Source organism: Oryctolagus cuniculus, chromosome 6, assembly GCF_964237555.1.
Source record: "Oryctolagus cuniculus chromosome 6, mOryCun1.1, whole genome shotgun sequence".
Classification (NCBI taxonomy): domain Eukaryota; kingdom Metazoa; phylum Chordata; class Mammalia; order Lagomorpha; family Leporidae; genus Oryctolagus; species Oryctolagus cuniculus.
In genome coordinates, this window is record NC_091437.1 from 95,538,822 (window position 1) to 95,561,087 (window position 22,266).

The following is a 22,266-nucleotide window of genomic DNA, read 5'->3' on the forward strand; positions in this document are numbered from 1 at the left end:
GCAAATTTGTGTAGCTATGTTCTAATAAAACCAACCAGATCTGGTTCATAGTGTCAACTTTTGATTTGTTAGAATAGTTTGGCCTGCAAGAAGTCATCATGAAGTATTAGGCAGATCAATCTTAAGAAAAGTTGGGAGGGCCGGCGCCGCGGCTCACTAGGCTAATCCTCCGCCTAGCGGCGCCGGCACACCAGGTTCTAGTCCCGGTTGGGGCGCCGGATTCTGTCCCGGTTGCCCCTCTTCCAGGCCAGCTCTCTGCTGTGGCCAGGGAGTGCAGTGGAGGATGGCCCAAGTGCTTGGGCCCTGCATCCCATGGGAGACCAGGAAAAGCACCTGGCTCCTGGCTCCTGCCATCGGATCAGCGCAGCGCACCAGCCGCGGCGGCCATTGGAGGGTGAACCAACGGCAAAAGGAAGATCTTTCTCTCTGTCTCTCTCTCTCACTGTCCACTCTGCCACTCTGCCTGTCAAAAAAAAGAAAAAAGAAAAAAAAGAAAAGTTGGGAGAATGCTGTATGTCCATTCCTCAAAGATTTACTGATGCTCATTACATGTCCTGGTGCTACTCAGTGTCCCTGTAGGTTGAGCTATACATATACAAGGGGATTCAAAATCCTCATGTGAAAATGGAGTTAAAAGATAAAGCAGAGGTAGTCATTTGGTCTGACAGCTAAGGTGCCAGTTAAGATGCCTGCATCCTACATCAGAGTTCCTGGGTTCAAGTCCAGGCTCCGCTCCTGAGTCCAGCTTCCTGATTTTGCAAACCCTGGAAGGCAGCAGATGATGTGCCAAATCATTGGGTTCCTGTCAACCATATGGGAAACCTGTACTGAGTTCCCAGCTCAGGGCTTCAGCCTGGCCCAGTCCCAGTCATTGCAGGCATTTGAGGAGTTAACCAGTAGAAAAGTATGCATTTTCTGCCCCCACCCAAATTAAAGAAAAAAGGTAAAGCACATTTTCCATGAACTTTATAAAGCCCCCTCATAAGAGCAAATAAAACAAGTCAATTAGCCTGCAAAGGTTTACTTGAAGTTCTAAAATATATATTTATCCTACATTTACACAAAGATGACTTTTCATGGCTAGAATATTAGTAGCTGAAAAGACAAAGACAGTATTCCAGAAGATGTGTCTTTTAAAATTATTTTGCTAATCTTAATTTATATTCAATTAGAAATACCTGAAAATATGGAAAGTTATAAAGAAAACACCAAAAAAACCCATTGGAATTTTAATACACCAAACCAATAACTTTTCATACCTGGGCGCATTCCCTCTAGCCCTTCCTTTTTAAGGACATTGGGGAAGCATAATTTATATACCACAAAATCCACCCACTCTAAGCATATGGTTCAGTAGCTTTAGTAAATGTACACCACTGGGTGATGATCACCAGAATCCACTTTTACAACACTGATCCATTCTTTTTCCTGAAGCAAATTTGCTGTAAGCAATTTGCAAAGTTCTCTCTCACACATAACACACACACACAGGTACACATACACACCCAGTAAGCCATCACTACAATCAACAAGGGGAACACACCCTTTTTGCTTCTTTGTGATCTTCCCCCTCTGCCCCAGGTCATCACTGACCCATGCTTTTATTACTGAAGATTAGTTTACATTTTCCAAAATGTCATAAATTGAATCATCTAATGTGTACTCTTTTATGTCTGCTTTGTTTCATTCAATATAATTATTTTGAGATTTGTCTGTGCTTTAGAATGTATCAATAATTCATTCCTGGTGCCATCGTTGTGGAATACCTGATGAAGCCACCTCTTGCGATGTGGGCATCCTATATGAGCACCAGTTAAAGTTCCAGCTGCTGCTCTTCTTCCAGTTCGGCTCCCTGCTAACGGCCTGGGAAAGCAGTGAATGATAGCCCAGTACTTAGGCCTCTGCCACCCACATGGGAGACCTGAAAAAAGCTCCTGGCTCCTGAGTTCAGCTTGGCCCAGCCTTGGACACTGCAACCATCTGGAAGTGAATCAGCAGATAAAAGACCTCTCTCTCTCTCTGTTTCTCCCTCTCACTCTGTAGCTCTGACTTCCAAATAAGTAAATCTTTAAAAAATAATAATAATAATTCATTCCTTTGTATTGCAAAGTAGTATTTCATTGTATGAATATACAGCTTGTTTATCCATTCAAACCCAGTAGACATTTGTAATTGTGTGTTTCTAGTTTCTGTTATGTGGGTGGGTATTTGGCACAGTGGTTAAATCGCTGCCTGAGATGCCTACATCCCATATTGGCGTCCCTGGGTTAAAGTCTTGGCTCTGCCTCCGATTCAGGTTCATGCTAATGTGCACCCTAGGGTACAGAAGTTGATGGCTCAAGTAATTGGGTCACTGCCACTCACTTGGGAGACCTGGATTGAGATCTGACTACCAGCTTCTTCCTGGATGTTGTGGTCATTTGGTGAGTGAATCACTGGATGGAAGAACACTCACTCTCTCTCTCTCTCTCTCTCTCTCTCTCCAACTGCTTTCTCCTAGAAATGTTATAGCCTTAGGTCTTTAATGCACATTTTATATAACTATAGTATTTATATAATAATATAACACTTACATAAATTTGTTTATATTAATTGTGTATCCACTTTGAGACAATTTCACATATGGATTTATAGTGGTTTCAGCACAGTTTGTTGGAAAGACTATCCTTTTTCCTGTGAATGACTCTGTACCTCTGCCAAAGGTCAGTTGTTCTGGATTTTCTTTTCTAATAATCTGTGAGTGTACTTCAAAAAAAATCGTGGAATTTTCTCATTTAATCTTCACAGCAACTCTCTTCTGGTAGGATCTACTATTGTCCCAACTTAAACCATTTTCCTTCATAAACACAATAAATTTTCCTTCAGCAATATAAGAGATTCATCAGAATTAAGAATAAATAATCCTAGGGCCAGTGCTGTGGCACAGCAGCTAAAGCTGCCACCTACAGTGCCAGTTCCATATGGGTGCCAGTTCAAGTCCCGGCTGCTCCACTTCAATTCTATCTCTCTGCTATGGCCTGAGAAAGCAGTAGAAGATGGCCCAGGTCCTTGGGCTTCTGAACCCACGTGGGAGACCTGGAAGAAGCTCCTGGCTCCTGGCTTCAGATCAGCACAGCTCTGGCAGTTAGGGTCAATTGGGGAATGAACCAGTGGATGATAGACCTCTCGATCTCTCTCTCTTTGCCTCTCCTCTCTCTGTGTAATGCTGGCTGTGAAAGAAAGGAAGAAAGGAAGAAAGAAAAGAAAAGAGAAAAGAAAAGAAAAGAAAAGAAAAGAAAAGAAAAGAAAAGAAAAGAAAAGAAAAGAAAAGAGAAAAGAAAAGAAAAGAAAAGGAAAGGAAAGGAAAGGAAAGGAAAGGAAAGAAAAGAAGAAGAGGAAGAGGAAGAAGAAGAAGAAGAAGAGGAAGAAGAGGAAGAAGAGGAAGAGGAGGAAGAAGAGGAAGAAGAGGAAGAGGAGGAAGAAGAGGAAGAAGAGGAAGAAGAGGAAGAAGAGGAAGAAGAAGAATAGTCCCAGGGCCGGTGCTGTGGTGTAGCAGGTAAAGCTGCCGCCTGAAGTGCTGGCATCTCATATGGACGCCTATTTGAGACTCAGCTGCTCCACTTCCGATCCAGCTCTCTGCTATGACCTGGGAAAGCAGTAGAAGATGGCTCAAGTGTTTGGGTCCCTGCAACCACATAGGAGACTTGGAAGAAGCTCCTGGCTCTTGGCTTCCAATCAGCCCAGCTCCAGCCATTGCTGCCATTTGGGAAATGAACCAGTGGATGAAAGATCTTTCTGCCTCTACCTGTGCCTCTTTGTAATTCTGCCTTTCAAATAAATAAATATTTTTAAAAAAAAAAAGAATAACTAGTCTCTGTCAGTTAACAAAAAGAAAGATGATATGGTTTTACCAAGCGAATATGGTTAAGCTTTTTATGACTCCTGTATCACACGATAGTAACTGATAGTAAATAACTGATAGTAAATACTCATGTGGAAACAAGTAGTATACAGTCTACTTCCATATGAAGGAAATGTGGCAAATGACCAGTCTTACACCATATATTTTGTTTAAAATTTTTAAATGTAAAGTCCATTGTCCTAGGGGAAGTTATGATGCTACTCAATATTCACTTGGTTCCTAAGAACACAGACCAGGCATAGGATATCCACATAGGTCTCCATCAGGGACCAGCTCTGTGATCAGAGATTAGATTAAGTTACTTAATCCCACTGGACAGGCTTCCACATCTATAAATAGGTGGTCATAACATTTCCCCTCCCAAAAGTTAGTGAGGGCACTCAACAAGATAATGCATCTAAAGCCCTTAACACTCACTAAGAGCTCAGTATCAACTATAACAAGTATCATACTATTACTCCAGTTAATATATCTGACTCTGCAGTTAAAATCACAATTCTGAGATAACACAGGACTTGAAAGTATTTTCACAACCGCCAAAGGATGGTGATGAAGTTTTATTCAGCATGATTTTAGTGTTAAGTATATGTTATTGTTTCCAAAGTCTTTAAATATGGAATTTGAAAATCTAGATGTCAGAGATCCAGAATATCCATGTACCGAAACTACTGTATTCCGTAATCATTGATCAATCAGTGGTTCATTATTGAAATCATATGAAATGCATTGTATTAGATATTATAAGTGATAAAGAGGGTATGTGACCTATGTGGAGAATGAAATGCACATGAAAGGATTCCTGAGATGAATACATCATTATATATTTGTCCAAATTCATGAAATACACACCAAGAGTGAATGCTACTGTAAACCATAAACTCTGAGTTATAAGTACGTGTTAGTATAGGTTCTTCAATGATAAAAAATGTACCTCTCTGATGGGGCATATTGATAATGGGAGGGACTATATATGTTTGGAAGCAGAGAATACATAGGAAATTCTTTTGCCTTACAATTTTTCTCTGAACCTAAAATACTAGAAAATAAAGTCTGTGTTTAAGAAAAAAGCAAGACCCTAATTTGCAAAAAAAAAAAAATACAAAACATGTACCTGACAAAAGACTCATGTCCAGACTCTCTAAAGAATCCTGCCATGTCAGGAATAAGATTAAAAAGCTCATCCTGAAATGGACAAAAACATCAAACAGTCATTTTACCAAAAAAGGTATTGAGTGACAAAATAACCCATGAAAAGATGCCTAACATCATTAATCATTAGACATATGCAAATTAAAGCAGTGAAAAGCTACTATAACTAGAATGGCTAAAATTAAAAAGAATAGTCATACTCAGTAATGGTAAGGATGCGGAGCAACTAGAAGCCTCGGACACTGCTGGGGGAGTGGCACAGACACCAACAAAGCTGTAGCTTCTTTTTAAGTTAAACATACATTTACCATATGACTCAGAAACTGCATTCTCATTTTAACCAGGAAATATTAAAATAAATATTCACATACCTAGTAAGGGAGGATGTTCAGAGCAGTAACTAAGTCATACTTGGGATGCTTATATCCCATATCAGAGTACCAGGGTTCAAGTCCAGTCTACTCCACTTCTGATACAATTTCCTCTAATGCACACCCCAGGAGGCAGTAATGATGGGTCCCTGTCACCCATGTGAGAGATTTAGATTGAGTTCTGGGTTCCTGGTTTCAGCCTGGTCTAGCTTTAGCTGTTGTGGGCTTTTGCAGCATGTACCCATGGATGAAAGTTTCTCTCTCTCTCTCTCTCTCCCCCCCCCCCCCCTCTCCTCTCCTCTCCTCTCCTCTCCTCTCCTCTCCTCTCCTCTTCTCTCTCCTCTCCTTTCTTCTATAAATAAATAAAAATGTCTTTTAAAGGGAGATATCTCAGTTGCCAGCACTGTGGCAAAGTGTGTTAAAGCCCTGGCCTGCAGCACAGGCATCCCACATGGGTGCCAGTTCAAGTCTCAGCTGCTCCAGAGCAGTAGAGGATGGCCCAAGTCCTTGAGGCCCCGCACCCACATGGGAGACCCACAAGAAGCTCCTGGTTCCTGGCTTCAGATCAGCTCAGCTCCAGCCATTACAGCCATCTGGGGAATGAAACATGGAAGACCTCTCTCTGTCTCTGTCTCTACCTCTCTCTGTAACTCTTTCAAATAAATAAAATAAATCTTTTAGGCCCTAAACAGCACTCTGGCCTCAGAATCAACCCTTGGGACATTCGGATCTGGCTAAAAGGCCCATGAGAGTCTCACAGGCATGGAAAGCCAAGACACTGTGGCAAAAACAACCTAAATGAAAGATCTCAGTGAACAAGACCCCAGCAGAAAGAACAGGCCATCAAAGAAGGAGGCACCTTATTCTGAAGGGAGGAAGGAACCTCCACTGTGATATGGCCTTGACTAAATAAGTTCAGAGTTGGTGAACTCGAGGGGCTTCCATAGCCTCGACAGCTCATGGCAAGAGCCTCGGGTGATTACTGACATCATAAAAAAGAGTGGCAATTGTTAAATCAACAACAGGAGTCACTGTGCACATGCTCCCCACGTAGGATCTCTGTCCTTAATGTGTTTGACTATGAGAGTTAACAATAACACTACTAGTCGAACAGTACTCTATATTTTGTGCGGTTGTGTGGGTGCAGTCTGTTGAAATCTTTGCTTAGTATATACTAAGTTGATCTTCTGTATTTAAAGATAATTAAAAATGAAACATGATGAAGAGTGGGATAGGAGAGAGAGTGAGAGATGAGATGGCTGCGGGTGGGAGGGAGGTTGGGGGGGGAGCCACAACAATGCAAAAGTTGCACTTTATAAATTCACATTTATTAAATAAAAAAATAAAATAATCTTTTAAAGAGAGAGAGAGAGAGACCATCTCAGGGCCTGTACTATATTCCTGGTGGGTTAAGTCTCTGCCTGCAGTATTGGCATCCCATATGGGTGCCTGTTTGTGTCCTGGTTGCTCCACTTCAGATCCATCTCTCTGCTAATGGCCTGAGAAGGCAGTAGAGGATGGCCTGGGTGCTTGGGCCCCTGCACCCACGTGGGAGACCTGGAAGAAGCTCCTGGCTCCTGGCTTTAGATTGGGCCAGCTCCAGCCACTGTGGCCATTTGGGGAGTTAACCAGTAGATGGAAGATCTCTCTTTCTGTCTCTCCCTCTGTCTGCAACTCTGCCTCTCAAATAAACAAATAAAATTTTTTTTAAAAAAGAGCATCTCAAGTGTTTACCAGGGGCAACATGGAGCAAAGATGGATTGTATAGTAGCTCAAGCAAACTTTTCAGGGAGAGGGGTGGCGAAAACCTTCTGTATCATGATAGTACTGATAATAAGATGACTATACACCAAATTGTGTACTGGAAATTGACAAATTGTATGTTAAACCTTATACCTCAACAAAATTGATGCAAAAATGAAAGATAATTAGTGCTAAATAGTGGTTTCAAAAAAAACTACATGATGACTTAACAAGTGAGAGAAGAGAACTAATACAATGACTCCTGTGTGCTTTTCAAACACAATAGTTAATCCCACCAACAAAACATCTAAAAAAGAAGTTTAATTCATTTGTGCTTTACAGCAGGAGTCTGCCCTTCAACATGCTGAGGAATATCTGTCCAGGTCACAAAACCAGTAGGCAGTAGATTCAAGTCCAGGTCTGTCTGACTCCAAAGTTCAAATACACTACGCCTCATGCCTCCCACACGATTTAAATAAAGCCACAAATGAAACAATACTTTAAATCCAATAGATACCAAAATCAAACCATTAGAAAAATCAAATCACCATTAGGGACCCCTAATGGAAAGATTAATAGCAATTTGTGCAACAGCCAAATAATACATAAGAAATCTCAACACACTAAGTCCTAATCTTTTAAAAAGAAAATCCTGAATTGTTATGGGAGTTACTATAATTTTTAGAGCAAAGCTATCCCAGAGATGTTTTCATTAATTTACTATGATGAATTTTCAAATTTACTCACATATTTTATCAAGTTCTTAAGGACATTTCTAGAGTAATCTCATCACTTATAGAGCATTAATTCTGAGACCTGACCAGAGATAATAGCTATTATGTAATATTTAGCAGTTCAAAATGGGAAGTTAATATACTTCTAAAAATACCAAAGAAACCGGTATATAAAAATGTCAACTGTGATTATCAAAAATTACTTTCAATTGTATCTAATTATGTCTTTCTCTTTTTAAGGTTTTTGAATTTCATATCAGGGGTGGCCTTAAATTATAATATTTAATTAATACCACGCACCAAGATTTCACTAGTATCATGTATCCTTACAGCTCAGTGAATGGAGTTTTAGTGATGCTCTCATTAATAGGAAATCTTAGAAACAAGCATTATTGGCTCTCCCCAAGAAAATGATCTTTTCATGTTCTAGTAAATGTGTGTACAGACACACAAATATTCCCACCACCAGCAATAACAATATCAAAAAGATGGAGGCCTAAGATACATATCTGGATCTCCTCACCCCCCAAAAAATTAATCTTTCCTAGAACTATCTGGAAAACTGAGGAAATATTTTATATATACATAAACATACATGCATATATATATATACATACATACATATATATATGGCTCCACTTCTGATCTAGCTCCCTGCTATTGCACCTGGGAAAGAAGCAGAAGATTATTCAAGCTTTGGGCCCCTGCAGCCACATGGGAGACCCAGACGAAGCTCCTGGCTCCTGGCTTCAGTCTGGCCCAGTCCTAGCAGTTGTGGTCATCTAGGGAAAGAATCAGAGGATGAATGATTCTCTCTCTCTCTCTCTCTCTCTCTCCCTCTCATTCTCACTCTCGCTCCCTCTATAACTCTTTCAAATAAATAAAATAAATGTTTCTAAAAGAATTTTCCCCATTTTACAAAAATAAAATGATGTTTGATGCTGTATACCTAGTAACACTTCTAGTGGAGTCTGCAGTGGTTCCCCAAAGTCAAGTTCACTGATATTTCTTCAATAGAATAATAAATACTCACGCTAAATGTGATTGTTATACTCAGAATTTATCTATGAATTACATGGAATCTGTGCTCTGTATTAATATCACATTAACATGAGAACTGATGAGAATCATATTGTAGTAAATATCATTCATTTACTTTAACTCTCAAAATCTAGTGTGTTAATAAATTCCTTAAAAGTTAAAAAATTTAAGAAATAACCTCTAGTCAGGTCAGGTAAGGAAGTATTATCAAATGAGTTGCAAGACTAAGCTTTGGATTTCAAAGTTCTTAGTGGGATGTAGAAGAAACAGTAAAGAATAGTAGCGGTAGAAAATGTTTATGGAGAAAATGTTTGGCACAACAGTTTACATCACTACTTGGGATGCCTATAACCCATATTGCAGTGCCTGGGTCAACTTCTGGCTCCTCCACTTCAGAACCAGCTTCCTACTAATGTGCATCCTCGGAGGTGGCAGTGATGGTTCAAGTACTTGATTCCTTGCCACTCACATGGGAGATCCAAATGGAATTTCTGGCTTTTGGCTTCAGTGTAGCCTATACTAGCATTTGGGGAGTGAACCAACAGATGGAAGATCTCTGTCTGTCTTCTTCTCTGTTTTAATCTGTGTATCTGTGTGTATCTGTGTGTATATGTGTGTGTATGTGTGTGTGTCCTTTCAAAAACACTAAAAAATAAGTCAATAAGTTTAAAATAAATATTTGCAATTATTATGAGAATTTGCTCATGCAAACCAATACCAGGTACAAGCTATGCATCACCTCATTTAATCTCCCTAACAACCTGGAGGTCAAAGCTATTATCAAGAGGGTGTTGCACTCCAACTCATTTTCAAAATCTTAAATCATTAATCAAGTACAATATTGTTATTATCTCACTATTGTTAGCCTTCTCAATTTGAATACTACCTTCGTTCCTCCTTAATTATAGGATCTTAATATCATTAGAGCTCTGCTTAGCAAGTGGAGATAAATTTAAAATAAAAAACATCAGAATTTCAAGCTATTTCAGGAGATTCAGAAAACCACATGGCCAACCCTTGTGTTATTTGCTAGCTCTGCCTCCTTTGATCAAAATTTTGTGTTGACAGTCATCCATGAAGGCATGAAGGCATGTCTTTTAGTGGATGCCTGATCGCTTCTTGGCCTTTTGGCTAAGATCAAGTGTAGTGGATGTCTGTATGATCATCCCTTAATTTTAAAATTATGTTTACTCTAACTACCACTACAAGAAAATTTTTTATTTAAAAAGGCAGGGGCCAAATTGCTAAAGTAATCTTATACAACAGAAACAAAGCCATAAACATCACAATACCAGATTTCAAGACATACTACAGGACAGTTATAATCAAAACAGCCTGATACTGGTCAAAAAAAAAAAAAACACAAATGAGTAGACCAATGGAACAGAATAGAAACTCCAGAAATCAATCTACACATCTACAACCAACTTAATCTTTGACAAAGGAGCTAAAATCAATTCCTAGAGCAAGGGCAGTCTCTTCAACAAATGGTGCTGGGAAAACTGGATTTCCACATGCAGAAGTATGAAGCAGACCCCTACCTTACACCTTACACAAAAATCCACTCAAAGCAGATCAAAAAACCTAAATCTATGACTCAATACCATGAAAATATTAGAGAACACTGGGGATACTCTGCAAGACAGTAGCATAGTCAAACACATCTTGTAAAAGACCGCAGAGGCACAGGCATTCAAAGCCAAAATTGGTAAATAGGTGTATATAAAGTTAAGAAGCTTCTGCACTGTAAAAGAAAAACTCAGCAAAGTGAAGAGCCAAAAGACAGAATGGGAGGAAATATCTGCAAACTATGCAACTGTTAAAGGATCAATATCCATAATCTATAATGAGCTCAAGAAACTCAACAACAATAAAACAAACAATCCAGTTATGAAATGAGCAAAGGACTTTAATGGGCATTTTTCTAAAGACGAAACCCAAATGGCCAACAGTCACATGAAAAGACGTTCAGAATCACTAGCCATCAGGGAAATGCAAGTCAAGACCACAGTGAGGCTTCACCTCACCCAGTTGGAATGGCTTTAATATAGAAATCAACAAACAACAAATGCTGGTGAGAATGTAGGGGAAAGTTACCTTAATCCACTGTTAGTGGGAATATAAACTGGTACAGCCACTATGTAAGACTGTGGAGATACCTCAGAAATCTGAATGTTGATCTACCATATAACACAGCCATCCCACTCCTCAGAATTTACCCAAAGGAAATGAAATCAGCATATGAAAGAGTGACCTGTACCCCAATGTTTATTGCAATTCAACTCATAATAGCTAAGATATGGAATCAACCCAGATGTCTGTCAGCTGAAGACTGAATAAATTATGGTATATGTACACCAGAGAGTATTATACAGCAATAAAAAAATTTGACTGGAAAACATTATACTTAGTGAAATAGGCTGGTCCCAAAATGTCAAATACCATATGTTTTCCCTAATCTGTAATAACTAATACTAAAAGGCAACTAATAGAGTACCTAAATGGTAATAAAAAGTGAAATTGACACTTAGAGATGCAATGACTTTGAAAAGTTCTTGTCCCAACTGTTGAGGGGCAGTTTTTTTTTTCTTTCATACTATTTGTTGAACTACTTACTTAGTGTAGGGTTATTTTTATATGTATAAAGTTAACTGAAAATAAATCTTAGTAAAAAAATAAGAATGGGAATAGGAGACGGAGGAAGAATGGTGGGAGTGCAGGTGGAAGGGAGAAAAGGTTGGGAAGAATCACTATGTTTCTCAATTTGTATATATGAAATGCATGAAGTTTGTATGCCTTAAATAAAAGGTATCTATGTGGAAAAAGAAGACGGGAGCATGGAGGGGCTCAAGTGTTCATATTGAACTAGAAAGTAATTTGCTAAGTCCAGAACTCACACTCAAATACCTGTGCAGACACCATTACATGCCCTGGCCCATAGTCACCATCAGCTGCCTAAGTGATCCTCAGTCTCCTCATTGTTCTACACGTTTGCCCTGTAATTTGGTTAATCTCATCCAAACCATGCCAACCCAGCTTGAAAATCACTGGCCCAGATTACAACGTGCAGGGTTTTTATAAACATGACTCTAAGAGTTGAAAACATTGTAATATCAGAGACTGGAGTGATATGATTATAATACCTTGGGTCTCCTGTGAACGATTCACTCTAATAACCTTGGTATACACTGATTATGCATATAATGATGATTTTTAATATTCATTTATGTTCAAACAATGCATTAGACTCTATAACAACATAATGTGCAAGCATTTTATTCTTTCAGTAAGATGCCTCCCTACTGTGCTTAATTACAGAACAAGGAAAGCATTCCAAATAAATTAATAGCTTTGGTATCATCGGAAATTCTCTTCTCACAAATATGAACATCTGGGCTACTGTAAGCATCTTAGGTTGAGTTCCCCAGAAGCAGATCCTAAAACAAGGCTTTGAGTGCAAGCAGTTTAGAATGATTCTGGTACACAGGACTATAGTGTTCAGAGAGATCACATACTATGTTGATTCAGGTAAATACTATCTCCGAAATATCAGTAAATACATATATTTATTTACATACATATGAGGGTACTTCAAAAAGTGCATGTAAAAATGAAATTAAAACTACGTTTATGGGCCGGCGCCATGGCTCAATAGGCTAATCCTCCGCCTTGTGGCACCGGCACACTGGGTTCTAGTCCCGGTCAGGGTGCCGGATTCTGTCCCACTTGCTCCTCTTCCAGTCCAGCTCTCTGCTGTGGCCAGGGAGTGCAGTGGAGGATGGCCCAAGTCCTTGGGGCCCTGCACCCCCATGGGAGACCAGGAGAAGCACCTGGCTCCTGGCTTCAGATCAGTGCAATGCACCAGCCGCGGCAGCCATTGGAGGGTGAACCAACGGCAAAGGAAGACCTTTCTCTCTGTCTCTCTCTCTCTCAGTGTCCACTATGCCTATCAAAAAATAAATAAATAAAAATTTAAAAGAAAAAAAACTACGTTTATGGGACAGGTATTTGGCACAGTAGTTAAGACGCCACTTGGGACATCCACATCCCATATTGGAGTGTTTGGGTCTGAGTTCCTGCTCTGCTCTCAATTCCAACTTCCTGCTAATGCACTCCTGTAGAGGCACCATGAGATGCCTCAAATAGTTAAGTCTCTGACAATCATATGGGAGACGCGGATTGAGCTTTGGCTCCTGACTTTGGCTCTGGCCCAGCCAGAGCAATAGCAAATATATGGGAAGTGAACCAGCAGATGGGAAATATCTCTGTTTCTCTCTCTCTCTCCCCCCTCCCTTTTCAAATAAATTAAATTAAAAAAATTTTTAAGTTTGTTTTGGTGAAAAAAATTGAAATCTATGCATAGTTTTTTCATAGTTTGCATGTTTCATGAATCTTTTGTAGACCCCTCATATGCATGGATTTACAATTTTTCCACCAAAATAAACCTATCTTTAAATTCCACTTTACTCAAACTTTTTAGATTTTCCTTGTGTTATAATCTGTTTCAGCACTGTGTATGTTCATTCCCCCAGGAAACATGGTTTGTTCTCAAGCAGTAGAAATAGGCCGTTGAGCTTTAGCCACCATAACAGCAGTTACCCTCAGCCGATATAGTGAAGTCAATGAATGTCTGCATATGGTAGACTCCTATTTTACCCAGTTATTTTGTGGCCTGTGAATAATTTTTTTAATTTATTTGACAGAGAGAGACAGAGAGAAAGGTCTTCCTTCCGTTGGTTCACCCCCCAAATGGCCACTACAGCTGGAGCCACGCCGATCTGAAGCCAGGAGCCAGGTGCTTCTCCTGGTCTCCCATGCAGGTGCAGAGGCCCAAGCACTTGGGCCATCCTCCACTGCCTTCCTGGGCCAAAGCAGAGAGCTGGACTGGAAGAGGAGCAACGGGGACTAGAACCAAGTGCCCATATGGGATTTGCGACACAGGCGGAGGATTAACCAAGTGAGCCATGGCGCTGGCCCCCATGGTCTGTGAATAATTTAATAATGCTAGACATATGACCAAACTTAGGAATCAGCCTGGATGTTGGAAGGCAATTAAGTTCGTCTCTCATGAGGTATCATCAAAGAACTGGTTAAAGAGACATTGAGTGAAGACCAAGAGGACGTGGCATTGGTGAAGGAAGCCCTATGAAATTCTGAGCATGTCATGAACATAACTGCAGCTCAGGAGGACTGGGCAGCACTGCCTGAGTAGAACTTTAAAGGAGCAATGCCAGAGGCACATCCTGACTTCAGGGGCTTTGAAGAGAACATAGAGTCCTTGCCAAGTCTGCCATGATACATAGTGTGTTCCCTTCAGATGTTACTTACATCGTGGGGGAAAGGGAAGGAAGGAATGAAGGACAGAAGGAATGAAGGGAGGAAGGAAGGAAAGCAGAAGATTAGATTGTTCCTGTTCCGCTCGACATCGATTGGTACAGAGTGAGACTTCTTCCTGTACCCAGCCCTCCATCCCTAGACAACAACGGTTTTCTGATGACATCCTCCAGCTTTTTTTGTCTGCTACTGGGTCCTCATCACTACCCACCACCTGGGAAGGGCTAACCATGGGTGTCTTAAAGAAGTTCCAAGGCAGCAGAAACTGAGAGTGAGAACAGGCATGCAGCCGGTCCACCATGACGGCTCTGCAGCAAGCAAGAAAGAGAAATGGGTCAGCTTCACAAAACCAGAATGGCAGCAGTCGCAGGAAAGTGAGTATTCTGTAAATTCAAGACACAGACATATGGAAAGGAGGAGAGAGGAATTTTTTGGTATTATATTGTTAAGTTATAGTCATTAATAATCGTGCTTTGTTAGTTCAGAAGACAAATACTAAATTCATGCAAATACTCAGTGCACTAAAAAAAATGCCTGAGTTGTAATTTTCCCTCCCTGCAAGTGTGCCATGCTGCTCTGCAGGTTTCCAGATGACACAGGAAGCACCCACCATGTGCCAGACTGTAGCAGGACCTGGGGTCATGGAGACGACTGAGAAACAGTAATTCTCCAGGAGCTCGCGGCCCCACGGGACAGCCGCTGAGTCATTAACAACAGAAGCATTTGCTCTGTCACTGGGAATTTACAAGCTGGGGTTTATTTCATTTTAAAAACCTTGTACTTGGCAATTTAATGGACTTCTCTAATAAGTGAATTACAGAAGACTTGTTTTGGGAGATAGTCAAGCAAATATTGATCTGACCATTAAAAGGCGCTTAGACTGCAGGATAAACAACATTATAAATAGCAGAATGCAAAAAATAAAGTCAACAAGGAAAACATCTTAGTTGAATTCTATCTGTGCTTTAAAAAAAAGTCTTTTTTTATCTGACATCTATTTTTATCAAATATTACAGATGTATGAACCTGTCCATCAATACCCCATCTATCACCCATCTTCTTCTCTACTGCACTGAGAAATGTAAGCAGCCTCTGAGACATCACAGTGTAGTTAGGGAAAGGAGATAGACACCCGATGTGAAAAGACATAGGGGTTGGGAGTTTGGCATAGCAGTTAAGACATTAAGATATCCTGGATTTGGGGGCCGGTGCTGTGGCTCAGCAGGTTAATACCCTGGCCTGAAGTGCTGGCATTCCATATGGGCGCCGGTTCTAGTCCCGGCTGCTCCAATTCCCATCCAGCTCTCTTCTGTGGCCTGGGAAATCAGTAGAAGATGGCCCTAGGCTTTGGGCCCCTGCACCCGCATGGGAGACCTGAAAGAAGCTCCTGGCTCTTGGCTTCGGATCGGCGCAGCTCCAGCCGTTGCGGCCAACTGGGGAGTGAACCATCAGATGAGAGACTTCTCTCTCCCTGCCTCTCCTCTCTCTATGTAACTCCGACTTTCAAATAAATATTAAATAAATCTTTAAAAAAAATGTACCTGGATTTGACACCTGCACTAGCTCCTAACTCCAGCTTCCTGCTAATGCAAACACTGGGAGGCAGTAATCATGGCTCAAATGATTAGGTTCCTGCCACTTATGTAGGAAACTTGGATTGGGTTCCCAGGTCCTGGCTTTGGCCCCAGCAGTGGAACAGCAGGTACTTGGGGAGTAAACCAGAAGATGAGATATCTCACCCCACCCCCTCTCTCTGCCATGCTTCCTCTAAAATAAAATGAAATAAAATAAAACACACAAGTCAATACAACTTCAACACCACAAAATCACAAGCCAGGGTGTGATTAATGGCCAAATGAAAAGAACAGGGTTATTGCAGTTTAAAAAGAAACAAAAAAAAAAAAGCTGAATATTTTTGAACAAGCATACATTTAATACAAGTCTTAAAGAATGGATGAAATCTAGACATAGACAATGCAAAAGGGCGATTACATTCACATGCTGAAGTACAGGGGGCAAAGGTCATAGACCAAGCAAAAAGTGAACTACTGGGAATATCAGGGAAAAGGTCAATGTAGCCAAGCCTCTAAGGTCAAGCCAGAAAATTAGACTTTATCCTCAGTCACAGGGAGCATAAAGAGCCCTTGAAAGGGAGCAAAAGCATAACACAAAGTGGTATTTTAAGAGCATTGATCTGACATTAAAAAATGCTCGGTATCACTAGTCATCAGAGAAATGCAAATCTAAACCACAGTGGGGTTTTACCTCACTCCCACTAGAATGGCTCTCATACAGAAATCAAAAAACAACAAATGCTGGTGAGGATGTGGGGGAAAAGGTACACTAATCCACTGTTGGGAATATAAACTGGTACAGCCATTGAGGAAGACAGTATGGAGATACTTCAGAAATCTGAATGTAGACATACCATATGATCCGGCCATCACACTCCTGAGAATTTACCCAAGGGAAATGAAATCAGCATGTGAAAGAATCATCTGTACCTTCTGCACCTGCGTGGGAGACCTGGAAGAAGCTCCAGCTCCTGGCTTCGGCATAGCCCAACTCCAACTGTTGCAGCCATTTGGGGAGTAAACCAGCAGATGGAAGGCCTCTCTGTCTTTCTCTTTCTCTCTCTCTTTCTCTGCCTCTGCCTGTCTGTAACTCTGCTCTTTAAATAAATAAATCTTTAAAAAAATCAAAATGAGAATAAGAGAGGGAGGAGGAAGAGGGGTGGGGTGTGTATGGGAGGGTGGGTATGATGGAAAGAATCACTTTGTTCCTAAACTCGTACTTATGAAATGCATGCATTTTATATTCCTTAAATAAAAGGGTTTTTTGGGGGAGAAGAGGAGAGCACTGGTCTGCATCACTAGTAAGGATTAAAAGGAAATTGGAAGATGAGAAAATTCAACTCTGCAGGTATAAGGTGGTAAGAATCCAAACAAGATAAGGAAGGTGGATAGTGGTGTGAGAGAGAATTATGAAAAAGAGTTTATAAAATGTGGTGATACATAAGAGACCAAGATATTCATGTGCCTCAACACCAGGTAGCCAAGAGAAAGAAAAATCATTAATTAAATAAAGCCAAGAGAAGAACTATTACAAACACCTATATGCCAACAAATTAAAAAATCTAGAAGAAATGGATAGATTTCTGGACACATACAATTTACCATAATTTAGGCATGAAAATATAGAAAGCCTAAATAGACCAATAACCAAGATGTAGACTGAATCAGTAATAAGGAACCTCCCAGAAGAGAAGCTTAGGACCTGATGGCTTCATTATTGAATTCTACCAAAATTTTAAAGAAGAACTAATCCCAATTCTTCTTAAACTATTGAAAAGGAGAGAGCTCTTCCAGACTCCTTCTATTAGGCCAGTATCACCTTAACTTGAAAACCAGAAAAAGGTAAGTGAGATTTAGCTTGGGGATGCAAGGATTGTTCAAAATACACAAATCAGTAAATGTAATACATCACATTAACAAATTATCAATAAAAATCACCTGATTATCTCAATAGATGCAGAGAAATCATTTGATAAAATACAACACCCTTTCATGATTAAAAAAAAACTTAAGCAAATTTGGTATAAAAGGAACATATCTCAACACAATCAATGCAATATGACAAACCCACATCCAGCATCATATTGAATGGGGAAAAGCTGGAAGCATTTCCACTAAGATCCAGAACCAAACAAGGATGCTCACTTTCACCATTGTTATTCAACATAGTTCTGGAAGTTTTAGCCAGAACCATTAGGCAAGAAAAAGAAATCAAGGGTATACAAACTGGAAAGGAGGAAATCAAATTATTCCGATTTGCAGATGACATGATCCTATAATAGAGGAACCAATAGACTAAGAGACTATTGGAACTCATGGGAGAGTTTGGTAAAGTTGAAGGTTATAAAATCATCACACAAAAATCAATACCATTTGTATATACAAATCGTGTCATAGCTGAGAAAGAACTTGAAGGATCAGTACCATTCACAACAGCTACAAAAAATTCTTAAATACCTAGAACTAAATTTAACCAAGGACATGAAAGATCTCTGCAATGAAAGTTACAAAACATTAAGGAACGAAATAGAAGAAGACACCAAAAAATGGAGAAATATTCCATGATTATGGATTGGAAGAAATAATATTATCAAAATTTCCAAGGGCCATCACTGTGGCCTAATGGGTAATGCCACCGCCTGCAGTGCTGGCATACCATGTGGGCACTGGTTTGAGTCCCAGCTGCTCCACTTCTGATCCAGCTCTCTGCCATGGCCTGGGAAAGCAGTAGAAGATGGCCCAAGTCCTTGGGCCCCTGCACCCACATGGGAGATCCAGAAAAAGCTCCTGGCTCCTGGCTTCAGATTGGCACAGCTCCAGCCATTGCGGCCATCTGGGGAGTGAACCAGCGGATGGAAGACCTCTCTCTCTCTCTCTCTCTCTCTCTCTGCCTCTGCCTCTCTGTAACTCTGCCTTTCAAATAAATAAATAAATCTTTTAAAAAACATCTCTACTATCCAAAACAATTTACAGATTCAGTGCAATCCCAATCAAAGTACCAATGACATTCTTCTCAGACCTAGAAAAAAAGATCTTAAAATTCATGTGGAAACAAGAGACCCCAAATATTTAAAGCAATCTTAAAACCAAAGCTGGAGGCATCAAAATACCAGATTTTAAGACATGCTACAGGACAGTTATAATCAAAATAGCCTGGTACTAGCACAAACAACAATGTGTAGACCAATGGAACAGAATAGAAACCCCAGAAATTAATCCATGCAGCTACAACCAACTAATCTTTGACAAAAAGGCTGAAATCAACCCCTGGGGAAAGGACAGTCTCTTCAACAAATGGTTTTGGAAAACTGGATGTATGCATGCAGAAGTATGAAACAAGACCCCTACCTTACACCTTATACAAAAAGCAAATCCCAATGTATCTAAATCTACAACCTGGCCGGCGCCACAGCTCAATAGGCTATTCCTCCACCTAGTGGCGCCGGCACACTGGGTTCTAGTCCCAGTCGGGGCACCGGATTCTGTCCCGGTTGCCCCCCTTCCAGGCCAGCTCTCTGCCATGGCCCAGGAGTGCAGTGGAGGATGGCCCAAGTGCTTGGGCCCTGCACCCCATGGGAGACCAGGAAAAGCACCTGGCTCCTGCCTTCGGATCAGCGTGGTGCGCCGGCCACAGGGCGCCGGCTGCGGCAGCCATTGGAGGGTGAACCAACGGCAAAAGGAAGACCTTTCTCTCTGTCTCTCTCTCTCACTATCCACTCTGCCTGTCAAAAAAAAAAAAAACTAAATCTATAACCTGCTATTATCAAACACTAGAAGAAAACATTGAGGAAACTCAGCAAGATGTTGGCATAGGCAAAGACTTCTTGGAAAATAACTCAAAAGCACAGACAATAATAGCAAAAATAGACAAATGGGATTACATCAAGTTAAGAGGCTTCTTCACTGCAAAAGAAACAGCAAAGTGAAGAGGCAACCAACAGAATGGGAGAAAGTATTTGCAAACTATGTAACTGTTAAAGGATTGATATCTAGAATCCATAAAGAGCTCAAGAAACTCAACAATCAAGTTATGAAATGAGGCCGGCGCCGCGGCTCAATAGGCTAATCCTCCGCCTAGCGGCGCCGGCACACCGGGTTCTAGTCCCGGTCGGGGCGCCGGATTCTGTCCCGGTTGCCCCTCTTCCAGGCCAGCCCTCTGCTGTGGCCAGGGAGTGCAGTGGAGGATGACCCAGGTGCTTGGGCCCTGCACCCCATGGGAGACCAGGAAAAGCACCTGGCTCCTGGCTCCTGCCATTGGATCAGCGCGGTGCGCCGGCCGCAGCGCGCCGGCCACGGCGGCCATTGGAGGGTGAACCAACGGCAAAAGGAAGACCTTTCTCTCTGTCTCTCTCTCTCACTGTCCACTCTGCCTGTCAAAAAAAAAATTAAAAATAAAAATAAAAAAAAAAAAGAAATGAGCAGAGGACATAAACAGGCATTTTTCAAAGGATGAAATACAAATGGCCAACAGACACGTGAAAAGATGTTCAGGAACCCTAGCCATCATGGAAATGCAAATAAAAACCACAATGAGGTTTAACCTCACCCCAGCTGGCTATCATCCAAAAACTGAAAAACAATAGATGCTGGTTAGGATGTGGAGAAATATACTTTTTGGGCACATAAACTAGTACAACCATTATGGAAGACAGTATGGAGATTCCTCAGAAATCTGAAAACAGATCTACCACGTGACCCAGCCATTGCACTCCAGGAAATTTACCCAAAGAAAATGAAACCAGCATATGAAAGAGTTATAAGTACCCCCATGTTTATAGCAGTTCAATTCACAATGACTCAACCCAGATGTCCATCAACTGATGACTGGGTAAAGAAATTATGGTATATATACATGATGGAATACTACTCAGCCCTAAAAAATGAAATACTGTCTTTTGTAATAACATGGAAGCAACTGGATACCATTATGCTTAGTGAAATAAGCTAGTCCAAAAACACAAACATCAAATGTTTTCTCTTATATTTGGTAGTTAGTATAGAATACAAAAAAGGTGTATAAGAATGAAATCATCATCTTATGACTTAATTATTTTTTGAACCTTTGTCTATATTCCAGTGGAACAGTGGCCTTTCCACTTACTTGTTGAACATTATGATTAGTGTGCATTAAGCCTGTGATTATAAACTAATTTGAAAGTACACTATTGCAAAAATTAAAGGAAAAAAAGAAAGGAAGGAAGGAAGGTAGATGACAGAGGGAATCGAGGGAGGAAAGTATGGCTGTCATCTTAGAATTTTATCTATCAGCTTTGCACAGTGGCAGTATCGTAGCCAATGAGGTTTATCCAAGGTGCGATTATTGCTAATAAAAAAAGAATTATATCTATGAAATACATAAGATATGTTCTCTTTATATTAATAAAAATTTAAAAATAGAAAGCTTATTTCAAAAATGACAAAAAGTCAACAGAAATGGGCACAAAGCTGTGAGGCAAAAGCAGTGAGCACAGAACTGTGGCGAGTAGCATACACCCTTGGGGAAAGCACCATAGAAAATGCAGACAGCAAAGTCAATCAGCTGTGGGCCAAAAATATTCAGAAAAAACATTGTATCAGTATTAAACATTTACAAATCTGTTTCCTTGTCATTATTCCCTAAACAATATAGTATAACAACTACCTACAGAGCATTTATGTGATAGTTTTTGTAAGTACTCTGGAGATTATTTTAAGTATATGAGAGGATGTGCCTAGTTCTTATGCAAAATATATGTCATTTTAGACAAAGGATGTGAGCATCCAGGCACTTTGGTATCCTAGGGGATCCTGGAACCAATTCTACACATCTACACAGAAACAGAGAGGCAAGTGCATTCTTCTTTTAAAATACTATTTTTTTCTAAGAATAAAGCCACTTACATTTAGTGCAACAAATCTGATACCAAGAAAAAAAGAACAAAAAGAAAAAAAAAAAACCTAAGTGTCCTGCTATTCCGAGATGATCACTTTAATGCTATGTCTATTCTTTCAGACTTTTTTTTCCTGTGTCGAGTGACAACTGTTACAAAAAATAAAAATAAAAAAGAGTAACAACTGTAAGAGGGGAAGGAAAGGGAGAAAAATGGCTGAGATTTGTTGATTGCCTACTACATTCCAAGCACTGTTCTAAGCTCTTGACAAATATTGGCTAAGCCGTTCTTTGCAATAACACTATGAGATAAGCACTATTATTATACTTTTTCTGTAGATAGAAAAACTAGAGCCTAGAAAGCTCAAGAAATCTGCCCAAAGAAATTCAGCTTGTAGGGGACAGTTATGCCCTGAACCCAGGCCACCCAGCCACAGTCCTATGGTCTTAACCACCACACACTCTGCCTCTTGCATGATGCACAACAGATAATACTAAAATCTGTGCATTCCATTCATTCTTCAACCAACTCTCCAAACTTTGCTGCTCC

General features: G+C 40.4%; 1 protein-coding gene and 2 pseudogenes across 3 annotated transcripts in view; 2 read left to right on the forward strand and 1 right to left on the reverse strand.

Annotated features, from left to right (window-relative positions):
- SLCO5A1 (solute carrier organic anion transporter family member 5A1) overlaps positions 1-22,266 on the reverse strand; it is a 183,987-nt gene that overhangs the window by 98,351 nt on the left and 63,370 nt on the right. The window lies entirely within an intron of this gene.
- On the forward strand, positions 10,051-10,144 carry LOC127490905 (U2 spliceosomal RNA; annotated as a pseudogene).
- On the forward strand, positions 21,114-21,245 carry LOC127490819 (U4 spliceosomal RNA; annotated as a pseudogene).